Genomic DNA, 12471 nt, shown 5'->3' with positions numbered 1-12471 from the left:
CTGGGGTAGCAAAACATATTCAGACAAATTAGATTATAAAATTAAGGTTGTAATTGAAAGTTCTAATTAAAGTAAAAAAATATGTTTTTAAATTATCATAAGTATGAATGTCACTTGATAGCTAATTTATTTTTGTACCCTCAGCCTTGGTATCACAAATGGCACAGAGAATAGAGCAGATGTTCAGTGCATAGTCATCAACCAAATACCTGACTGACTGAGTGATGTGCTTCAGGAAGGTGGAGTTGATAAGGTTATCCCCAGAGGTTTCTATACTCATTTTTTTCTTCTTTCTACAATGGGTTGTTAGACATTTTCTAGTTCTTATATTGAATTATCTGCATATTATTTGGCTAAACTTGACATCTCTGTCTAAACTAGAACATGAATGGCAATTTTCCTATTAGAAAGTATTTTTTATAGAATAAGAGCTGTTCAATTCAGGCCAGCTAGGCTTGGAACCTATTTCAAAGATCCCTGCCTATATCCATAGCCTCTGAAATCTACTTTTCATTTTCTCTAGGCTAACTTCTAATAACTGCCACCTTCTTCCCATTATTAACTTAGAGGCAGTGAAAGAGGCTACCTCGGTTGACATTCCCAAGTCTGTTAATGGGATAACTGTGTGACAAAGGGAGCAGACTCATGCACAGTTGAAAGCACATGTGAGGGGAAATGGTGGATAAGAAAAGGACAGAACCACAAGATGTGTCCAATCCATTACTCACTACAATCTTTCCTCTCCTAATAGCAATAAATCACCTACTGGGAAGTAGTGTATTGGCTAGATCTGTGAAAGTTACAAAATATTTTTGGATCACTAAGTGGGAACTATTATATCAAAGGTAGGTTTTACTCTGTGTAATAGGTTTTTATATCCATATTGAGTTTATATATATTAGAAAATCAGTTGAACCATAAATACAGCAGCAAATAAAAGGAGACAGATGGTATTATTTATGCGCACAATTTCATATCTTCTATTCATTTGGTTGGTAGATTTCCTAAAACAACTTTTTTTTCAATTTTTATTGTTTAAGTTTATTTAAATACACAATTATATAAACCTATTCTCCCTATAAAAGTATAAAATTTAACAAGTAAATTAAAAGTCACTTTATTATCATCTTCAATCTTTCTTGTCTACTTGTCTCCTGTCTCCAATTATGTTTACCAGTTTGGTAATTATACTTCAAGGTATTTGTCAATATATATTCACTATCTTATTTACTTTCCTTTATATGAAAGTTATCTGAAATGGCTTTCAATCCAGATTTCTTATTTGGTTTTATAATTTTGACTATAACAAGGTTATAGATGAGATAAGACCAAGCAAACTGGACCTTAACTTAGTGGCTAAGTGGTGTTATCACACTATAAAGACAAAGAGCTTTGAGTTCCTGCAGCACAAAATAAAAAAGTAATACTAATCACAAAGTAATGAAAATTAAAGCAGTAAAATTATGAAGTCAATTATATTTGAATGTAAATATAGTTAAAAATAAAATAACAAATTATAATTATTATAAAGTTAAAAATGATCCTCTAGACATGTCTGGTGCACAGTATGTCTTAATGTCATATTTGTTTCCTCCATTCCTTCATGAGTTTTTAGTTATACCTTTTAGGGTACAAAACTAGAATATGTATGAAACAAATATTTATATATCATATTAACTCATTATATCATTATTAACAAACATAAAGTCTGCTTTTAAAAATATGCTAACATTCATAGCAATGAAGGAATTTAGATTAAAGTTATTTATCAAAGGAGTCTGAGGGAAAAAACTGATAACATTCTTTGTAATTAACCCCACTGTGCTGGTGTACATTTTGCCATTTCATTGGAGCCATCAGAATTTCTCTGGCAAATAAATATTTAAGAACACTAAATATGTTTATAGTAGCATCTAAATATTCTGTTTAATAGACACTATTTACAAAATTAACTTCAAGTTTGTTTTTTTTTAATTTGTTTCCCAATATGTATAACTGAAGTGTTCTCTTCCACTACGCACTATGGCTATGGCACTGGGTTTGCTATGCTAAGTAATTTTGAAAGAACATATTATTTATTATTTACTCAACAGATCTTAATGGCTATATTTTGTGTTTGACAGTTTGGTAAATACATTTTTCAAAATTTTTTTTTTTTTTTTGCCCCTTCTCTGCTGAGCCCTATATGCCAACTTTTAGCCTAGAATGAATCTTTACAGCTGAGTATGAACCCATGAAAAACATCCGATTGCAATGGAAATGCTTGATATGGCTTTCATTATAGTGGTGTTAACTTCTACATCATTATCAGAATTCTGTTGACCCTCTTAACTGGCTTTGTTTTCAGAACATCAAGAGATAATCTCCTTTTGCCAACTACTCATCAACTCCCTTTAAATTCAATAACAGTTTAGTGGTAAATGTGCTCCTTAATATATTTTCTTTGGCTAAGAATTTGGATCCTCCTCTCAGATCCTGAATTCAAGGATCCAAGGTCTAAAAGGAAACTGAATAGATAATTTAAGCCACTTTGTTGTTCTTTAGTCTGTCATTTACTCTACTATTTATCCCACATTTAAATCTATCTGGGGAAGCCATTTCCTCTTTACTCTACCCACCTTATCTCCAACTTCTAACTTTTATTCAAGAAGTCTACTTGTATTTATTCCACCTTCAGTGAAGATGGAAAATAGCCAGTCAACTTTTCCCACAAAACCCATTCACTAAGGGAGTGATTTAGGCAATCCTTTGTCCACTCTCCTGCTGTCTCCTAATCCTCCACCAGCCCACATTGCCATATTTTAAAGGCCTTTTATTACTTATATTCCTTTTGCACAAATAGAAGTCTAAAATAAAGTAACTGAGATACATTAGACTATTCTCAAACAACACATTTTTGGGTGTGTTAAAAAACAATATTCCTATTCATAGCTGCACTGAGACTAAAATGATGGGAAAACAACTCACTTGAAATCAAGGCTAGTAAATCCATATACACTTTAGTGTACTTCAACCTTTGACATGAACCTGAATACTTGTAAAAATTTTGAATTCAGTGAACATGTTTAATGCCCAGAAGTGAGCCTGTGCAGCAAGCTCCACCCGCCTCCCCTACCCCCTGAGTTTTCATGTAGAGGACACATGGAAAAGCATTGTTGCAGGAGTTAGGTTAACCAACTGCAGCTGGAAGCAAGCTAATGAAACAGTTAAACATTGCAGGAGATAGAAATTTGAGAATAATCTATGTCCAACCAACGAGATTATTTCTTAAAAACATATTGCTCAACTGTATTGAGGTTTATAGTAGTGTACAATCTGGGTGCTGTGTTGCAAAAACCAGAAACTGGCTCTGGCTAACACAGTAGAAAAAGCATGTGTTAGAAGACTGGTAGGTAGCAAATTGAATTATGGAAAACCTGGGGAACAGTCTTAGGAAATAGGCAGAGATAAAGATTGAAAAGAAATGCGGAGAACCAATGTTGCCATTAACACACTCTGCAGATATGCTGCACACTTCTCTGTCCATCACTACCACCTAAAATAGCTTTTGTTGTTGTTGTTGTTCTTATATATTGTATTCATTCCTTAAAGTTTCAAAATTTGGCGGAACCAATCCAGTTAACTAAATGTAGGTCATATGATTAAGCCCTGGCTCCAGCCAGAAAATGGCACCTTCCAAACATTAAGTCATGCCTAGTTAAATGTTGAGGACAGACCATCTAACTCAATATAGCTGCAAACTCTCAATACAAAGCATATAGAAAATAATTGCTCCACAGAGAATCACACTAGATTTCTGCTGGAATAAAGTCTTGTCCATCAGAATAACACCCTCTTGTTTGGAATTCCCTTTCAAAAAAGGATGAAGCAGGGAAGCCACCTTACTTTCAAATTAGTAAAGCTAGCTCACACTCTGCCAGGTATACAGCCTTTAATAAATGGGCTGCGCTTTGTGTGCAGTTACTTTCACCTGCATGATGCATCCATGACATACATATTTTTTGTGAAGTATATTTTCAAATAATTTTTGTGTTGTTTCTCTTTTTTTTGTTAGATTAAGGGACCTTTATGTAGGATATGAATCCATGTTAAATATATATTTAACAATAGTTTATTCTAGCTTGTGTCTTTGCTTTTTTAATTTTGTTAATAGTATTTTTTGATGATCATTAGATTTTAATTTTAATAAAGCTCAACTTGTCATGATTTTTCTTTCTGCGACCTGTTTCAGAAATCTTTGTTTACTTATACTTTTCTCCTGGAATCTTATCATATAATATTTATGTTTAGATTTATTTCAAATTAAATTTTGCTGACAGTGTAAAGTAGGGATCAACTTTCTTTCCTTTTTTTAGTCGGATATTTAGTTGCTCTAGAACTCTTTAATTAAAATATTCTAGGTTTTTTCAATTGAATTATTTTGTTATGTTTGAATTCAATTAACTTGCTCAAACATACATAACCAGTAAGTGGCAATTGCAGAACCCTAATGCAAGTCTGACTCTACCATTCTTAGCAGTTCTCTGCCTCACATCCTTTCAGCAAGCATTTATGTCTAATATGTTTCTATGTACTATGAAAAATAAGAGGATGTATAACATAGTGTTTCTCCCTTCAAGGTGTAGTTAAATAGTGGCATATAAGGATATTAGAAATGTTCAATATCTATGGAAATTGAGAGTAATTTATTATATATATATATATATATATATAAAATGTTATAATTAAGCATCCTGGAAAATGAGTGGTAATAACATCACAGAGAAAATAACTATGAAATGATACCCTAAAATATTTGTCATTTTGGACAGGAAGACAAAGATTTTCCCTATGTATTCTACCTATTGTATTTGTACACTTACAACCAGACAATGCCACCCAGCACTTCTGACAGCCTGAGTCTGTCTGCAGTATGTCTGAATTTATTACTTGCCATTTGTTATACTGTTAATAAAAACAGTATAAAATACTATCTTGTCACATTAAATCTGCAATGGAAATCTTATTATATTTCAAAAAATGATTTAATATTTTATATCTAAAACACTGGTGAAGGATGAGGTTTACCATCATTTCTATGAGCTGCTGACTAAATATTGATTGGGCAAAGAGTTGCAAGATTAACTGCATGGGAAAAAGCTTTTCAACTTCTTACAGTACAAAAGGGCACGATGTGTTTAGGTGCCTTGTGACTATATCGATACAGCACAGCCAAAGCTCAGGATCCCATGTGACATTTCCAGGTCATCCAGTGATGCTTCTGGCTATCCATAACACTTAAACTTTTTTGAAAGTTGTTAATGTAATGAAGAATCTTAAGAAGTTAAAAAAGAAATGTGTAAAATGAAAATAAAGAATAAATCAGATCCTTGATTATTTCTTTCAAATAGCTACATGAAATTGGAAACACATACTGTAGTAACCTAGTTTTGAGAAAAAAAGAAAGTTGCTATACTTGTATTAACTCATTAATGACTGTTTTTCCATCTTTAAGAGGTTCTGTAGTTGAGATTTTATCTAGAATTAGCCTAGAGTACTTTTTTGTGCCCTCCCTGCCCACTCCCCAAAATCCAACTAAAAATCTCTATTATAGGCTTTCTTGATGGCAGAAAATAAGCATTTGTTGTATAATTTTCATGCATTTTATAATATATCACATGAGAAAAATAAGCTTCTCATACCCCCTTCCATCCTAAGTCAAATATATATGCATATTTTAAGCCACAATTATCATCGACAATGTAAAGAATTCCAAAAATGAAAAATTTTTGTGATTTTTTTCTGCAAGCATCTCTAAACTGCTCACTTTATCAGGGAGTGAAAAACAATTCCAGGAAAGCTATTCAATATTCAATACCATAAAAGCCCATTCTGTGACTAATCCATGTACTTATTTTTTCTAAATTTTTTTTACCTTTGTTATATTAATTTCCTGTTTAATGCTCTAAGGTTCTTATGCCATTTATTTTAAAAAATGACAAAATTGCAAAGAAATGTGTTGTGTAAGTATGACCACTCTCAGTTTTAATTCTGATGCAAAGGTTTCCAGAGTGATAATATTATTTAGAGAAAACAAGGAGGCAGGGAGGAGGAAGGTAAGAAGGAAGGTAAGAAACAAACTGATAATGTCTAGAATTTCTGATGCGAGTGGGTGGACATCACCAATAAAAAGCTTAAACTTATTTTTGCAGAATATCACCTGTCTATATCCCTTTTAAAGGGAAAAATAAAAACCTGCCGACACTATTTGTCCTAAGACTTATGTTATCTTACTTAAAACACTTTAACTGCTTATTCTTAACACAGGTTGTCTGGAAAAAAGGACAGGAAGAGCCAAATACGTAAGTTATTAATAGTATGACACAGAGTGGCTTTTCAGATTTTGTTGGAGTGCTTTTTTTTTTTTAAATCTGCTTCTGAAGTCTTAAGAATATGTATAAATATGTGTGTGTGAGTGTGTGTGTGTGTGTGTGTGTGTGTGTGTGTGTGTGTGTGTGTGTGTATGTGGGTAGTTGATGTGCTCCTGTTTCAAATGGCCTAGAAGTGAAATTAGAGTAAATTCTGGTATATATGAGTCACTATAGAATTAGAATTTGATATATTCACAAAAGCCCATTAACAGATGCACATTGTCAAATCTTACAACTAATTGTTTCAAAGATAAAAATGTTGTCATGTGCAAGTTGTTGCAAGACTTTTCTAGAGCTCAGAGAAATATTGACTTTGTTGTTAATTGTAGAAAAGGCAGCATTATTATTCCTTCATCACCACCTTCACCCATATTTTCTGAGAGAAGTGATCATTGTTTAGTCTTTACTCCTTCTTTCTCCTAACAAGATCAAAGCAAGTTTTTGTTTTTGTTTTCACAAAGTCAACAGGGGAGGATTAGATCTAATCTACATAGATCACTATGAAACTAGGTCACCACTCCAAAATCACCTGCAAACTGGCAATCTTCAGTTTTAGTAGTATTTTAACTGTCAACTTTGCCTTTGCCTCCAAGAAATAAAAAGTCTTCCTCTTAGAGTACTGATCATACATCAGTTAGCCAACCAACTTTGGCACTGACATGCATTTCTGTGTGTTTAGTTTTTTATATTTTATAATTGAGATATCCAAAATGGAGTAGGAAAGCAATCTCGAACCTCTTCACAGCCATGTTTCTGATTCTTGAAGTCTTGAATACTATAAACAAGCTTCTGCCTAACGGCCATTGCTTATGATAGATCTCACACTTGGCACTTCAGGCATGCATTCACAAAGACCAGGCTTTCTTCCAGTTCTCACTTCAGCAAATTCTTGATAATGGGAAATCATTTGTTCCTGAAGATCTATAAAAATGACCTGGGAGAAAGCATGAGCTCTGAAGGCAGACTGTGGAAAAAACATTAAGTCCTGCCATTTACCAGTTCAGGGATATTAAGGAAGACATTTGACCTCTGTGAGTCTCAAATTCCTTATCTGTAAAATAAGAAAACAACAAAAGCTTCCTTTCCACAGTGTGGTGAGGGATTATGAAAAATTTAGATGGAAAGGTCAAATACTGTGTCACATCACCCTCTGATATTTGTAGTGCCCAGATCAGAGTAAACAGTCTCTACTTTACCAGACAGCTAGGTGTCTACCATATACTCTATTGATAAGCAATAGGCCAATTTTTAATTTCTATTTCACACCAGAGCCATTGACGTTGGCCTCTGGGTGATGAGCAAAAGTTTTTAAATCAAAATATCTCATGTAACAAATGGGGTAATGCAATATCTTAAATTCAAATTAATGAAGTCCATGAATGAAACCAAAAACTTATGATGGTCCCTCTTCTAATTGAAGGATAACACAAATAGATGTTTCTTTATTTAGAATAGGCTACTTGATTCTCAGAAGACTCTTTTAAGAGCAAGTAAATTTACCTCTGAATTCAGTCAGCCATTTATAGCTGTTCTGTCACATCAAAAACTATATTTTGCCTTCAAATTCAAAGAACTGTTCCCTTATAGTTAGGGGTAAAGTCTGGGATACAGTGGTTGCCATCAGCCAATATATCCTCTTCATGCTCACCCTTATACAAAACACTTGGAAATAAAGAGTTTAATGGTGAAACTCGGATACTCTTAATTCTTTCAATTTTCCCCTTTTCTAGTGCAAAAGTTCTTTAAGTGTGGTGAGAAGACACTTTGAGTTCTTCAGGGAATTATGGGTACTTTATGCCATTCTCTCTACCTTAACCACATATTTGTGTCAGAATGAATTTTCTTCAAATTCCTTAACTAAATCATGTCACACCAGATTAAATGTAGAAACAGCTACAAGAATCCAGCTGTCTTTTGATAAACCAGACATTACAGAATTTGCAAAACAACCTCATCCCCTTTGCTAATATTTGGCTTGGAAACATAGAGATATTTTTTTGTATAAATGCATGTTATTTATACTAACAGGTAATAAGTTTATTATTATTTAAAATAATTTTTAATTTAATATTTATTTTTTGTATATTTTAAAAAATATATACAAAAGCACCTTGGGAGTACTCAATTTAAGGTTTCAAAGGGATCCTGGGTCTAAAAAGTGAGAATTTCCTAATTCAAACAACCTGATGCCTCAAAGTCTATCATTTTCATATTCCTGACAAAGGCTCACCTAATTTAGCTAATTACAGTCATTATAGTAGCAAAAACACATAAGAGTACAGAAGTTTGTAGTTTTGAAATGCTTTTATATGCATGTCTCATCAAAATCCAGTTTAGTCTGTTAGATGAATGTAGTTACCATTTGTCATTATTTTCAAGACAAAAAAAAAAAAAAAGAAAATTTATACAAAATGGCTAAGATACCAAGACTGCCAACTGGTGATAGCAGTGTTGAAATGAAAGCCAAGATCCATTGACCTTTACATTATAAAACCTCTAATTAAGCCTAGATCTCAACCAGAAGCCAGATCAAAAAATTATTCACCATTTCACTCCCAAATTACAATTAAGCTTATATCAATAAATGCAAATCCCCACAGGGAAATCTACCTTCACAATCTTAGTGTAAAGAGTGTTTACTAAGCAAACAAAATAAAATAAGACTTCTAGAAAGATTGAAATAAACCCAAGCTTTGGCACCAACTCTTCATGGGGTTTGCTATAGATTTTATCAACAAATGTATTTATTTATATATGTGGAAAGTTTGTTAATCTCCTTTTCTTTGTTCCTCAATTTTCTTTTAGTTCTAGGCATTGCACATTGTTAAGTGCTACATACTTCTATTGCTTAAGCTGGTTTTTAATCTCGATGTTCATGACAAACTATTAGTTGGTTTTAATATCCCACTGAGGTCTGAAAATCTTGAGTAGAAATTCACAGAGTGACCTCATTTTCCACATCTTGGTGGTTTAAATACCTAATTATGTAAGGTGACTTCTAGAGAAGATAGCTTTGCTGTTTTCAAGTAAATTTAATTTATTTACCAATAACATGGTTTCCTTGAAGATCTATTATTCCTGGGAGGTAAAGGCATAATATGATTTTGTTATTCCATAATGTAATAATAATTAATAATTATGTACTTTGGGCATTATGTCAGCTTTTCCCCCCAAAAGTTTACATTTTAATGTTAATATTACTTATTTAATATTTATATATTTCATATATGTCATATATGTACTGTTTAAAAAATATGCAATGTTTCATGACTATATTGATTATTATCTCATAGAATTGATGTTCCAAGAAATATACTCTTTGCATACTGTCATTTTAAATTTTGACTTAGGTGTTAAAGATTGATTCTGGTGCTTCTTTTTCTTGTATCTTTTGACAACCAGAACTTCCAAGTACCAATGTAAATTAATTACAAGGAGGCTTTTTAATCCAGAGAGTCATACTCCTTTAATATATCTTTTTTTATTTATATTTGTCTTCATTACCACCTTCTGAATTTTTAAAGCTGGGTCTGGGTCCTCTCAAGTGCCATTTTAATCTTATTTTTCATCTGGTATCAAAAAACTGGATAGAAATTTTGGTTATATCTTTAAAAACATATCAAAATAGTTAAAACAACTGAGAGAAATAATTGAATAAACTGGAGTATGTTTAGACTATTTTATTAATTCTATACTATTATCTTTATTTTATTATTTTATTTTCCAGTGAAATGTCCAATCCAACAGCTAGGCCCTCTGAACTCTACTTTCAGAACATTTATGAGAGCAATCCACTTCACTCAATTCCAATACAACAAGACTAGTGAAGTCCAGAACCAGCTCTGCCTATTGCAATAGTTTCCTTGCTAAAAGTTGTACCTTTACAATAAATGTTCCGAGTATCACTTACCATTTAAAATACTTCAGTGTTTTACAAAGTCCTTAATCTGATTTTACATAATACTCATTTAATTTTTTCCTGCTTTTTTCTCTTTTCTATTATCCATTTTTCCAGCTGCATTGGACCTTTTATTCCTCCAAGTTAGCTTCTGCCATAGGATCTTTGTGTAGCTTCTCACTCTGCGTGACATGCCTCTGATCACTGACTTCTTCATTATTGGTTTATTGTACCATTCATATTTCAGCCTCAATGTTACTTTTTACTGATCACCCAATAAAAGTTGGCCACATCATCTATTTGCATAGACGTTACCATGATTTATTATTAGTTCTTTTTTATTGTCCATCTCTTCCTACTTAAATAAAAGCTGAATAATGCAATTTTGTTCTTTACCTTCTAGACTAGTGTTAATACATAGTGGAAAATAAATATTTACACAATTAATGTTGACTGAATGACTAACAAACCAAATAACTAAAAATCAGTTAACTTCAATATGTACAAGAGAATTTCTTAAAAAATTTTCTCTAATTCTTAGAATTTTTAAACATTCAGGCCAATGAAATGTGTCCTAATTTAGAATTTTCAAGTTTTCGCAAGGACTAACCTTTGCTTTAAGGGGAAAAAAAAGATAATTTTTACTATAGCATCATTTTAACTGTACCTCAATTCTGAACAACTATCATGAGAACCTCACTGAATTGAATAATAGTAAATGCTTTATCTTATCACCATAGAAAGTGTTTCATATACTCTCTAATTCAGAAATGGGTGGGGGAGGAGTCCTCTTGTTATGAACAAAAGCTATTTTAAATGAATCACTGTGTCAAATTGTACCATAATAAATTATTATTTTAAGAACTGCCTTGTCAATTTAAACACACTACTGAACAATATTCTCTATATCACTATGTCAATAGCATTGGTAGATACAAATATAAAATTATGTAAATCAAACTTTTGAAACAAGCATCTTTTGACAATTTTTCAATATTGCTATTTTATGTTGAGTACCAGATGTCAGAAGAGTTTAAAACATGTTTATTTTTGTCTCTTGGTCCTTCAAGATTTTTCTGACTCAATACTATCCTCGCCTTGCATGGATATGTATTTAGCCTCATTGAGTGAACAGGCTTTGAGGAGTAGTAATCTGCATAATTTTAAAAGAAATGATTTGGCCACCTGCAGTTTTGGAAAATGTTTTTTAAAAAAGTAGCTATAGAACGTTTTCTAAGTGAGGAAATATTAATAAAATATTTTAAAGATTTTGGATCTCTGAGGAATACAGGGACCCATTAGGTGCAAAATTTTAAATTTAAGCTTGATGATTTATATATCTGGAATAAAAGAAGTTGGCCATATTTAATGTGACTGCTATTTCAGAAGAAATAGTATACACTGTAATATACTTTTGCAATTCTCAAACAGCATGTTGAAATTAGTTTGGATTCTCAATATTCCATTATCTCTTGCTTTACCTCCTCTCAGATTCCACCATATCCTGGTCTCCCTTTTTTGGAAAGTCACAAGGCACATGAGCTATTAGAGGCTCTAGAAGTTCTTTGTAAAGACACTTAACTTTGAACTTACCCATTTCCTTGGGAAGACTAAAGCTTTTCATTTTGTGTTTCTTGCTTTAAATCTGGAGAAACTGGTATTGCCCTCAGGCAGAAAAAGTAAGTTGATTAAGCTCGAGACCTTTGCCCATTGTCCTTTATAAGATTATAAAGGGTCTTAATATCTGAGAGGGAGGTATTGTTATTTTTTATTGTTAAAGTAATTAATTAATCATTTATTTATTTTTTAAAAAAAGAAGAAGAATATATGAAAGGGTGAAGTGGGAGAGCTTGTATGTATGACCCATGGTCATGGACTTGGTGGGGGATTGCTGGGGGAGGGTGGGTGCTGGGTGCAGGGGGGCAAAGGGGACAAATTGGAATTATTGTAACAATATAACCAATAAAATATAATTTAAAAAATAAAAATAAATAAAATTAATATCCAGAAATCAGTTTAATTTTTATATACCAGTAATGAACTAACAGAAAGGGAAATTAAGAAAACAATCATATGCATAACTGCTTCAAACATAATAAAATACTTAGGAATAAATCTAACCAAGGATATGAAAGACATGTACTTGAAAAATTTTAAGATACT

Source organism: Furipterus horrens, unplaced genomic scaffold (genome assembly GCF_987537825.1).
Source record: "Furipterus horrens unplaced genomic scaffold, mFurHor1.1.pri manual_scaffold_5, whole genome shotgun sequence".
Classification (NCBI taxonomy): domain Eukaryota; kingdom Metazoa; phylum Chordata; class Mammalia; order Chiroptera; family Furipteridae; genus Furipterus; species Furipterus horrens.
This window is presented reverse-complemented; position numbering follows the sequence as displayed.